The sequence below is a fragment of the Myodes glareolus genome, chromosome 17 (assembly GCF_982192425.1).
Source record: "Myodes glareolus chromosome 17, mMyoGla1.1, whole genome shotgun sequence".
Taxonomy (NCBI): Eukaryota; Metazoa; Chordata; class Mammalia; order Rodentia; family Cricetidae; genus Myodes; species Myodes glareolus.
Window position 1 is genome coordinate 23,239,351 of NC_142042.1, and position 529 is coordinate 23,239,879.

Here is a 529-nt window from a genome sequence, read left to right on the forward strand (position 1 = left end):
ACAAATCCATCTCAATGGATAGTCAATATCCCAGTTAAGTCACTTCAACACAGCCTCATGACAACTCCCACACCAAAACAGTACTTTATTTTGTAAATTTTGACCCACTATTACTCCCAAGTTATATATATATATATATATATTTTCAGCTGTTAAGTGTACAAGATGAAGAAATTTTAGTTAGAAGGGGATGCACCTGGAAAATAAATTTCTTAAACTCCATATACACGTTTCAAAACTGCTTAGTCCCAAGTCCATTTTGAACTCTAGGGCCGCCAAAATCACGTGCAGCGTATTAAAGCTGCACTATTTGAATAGCTTATTAATTCTGCATAAATCAGGTCAAGCAATGTGTCAACCTGTAACAGACTGCGCACTTTAACTGAACATGGCAATATATTCACTCTTTTGAACTTTACATCATCATTTGATGTCAAACAATGAAGCAAATCCCAACAGTATATACAAAAACAGCTTTGCATTTACAAAGGATTGTTTCCCATACTGATTAATCCAGGCAGCTAACTCA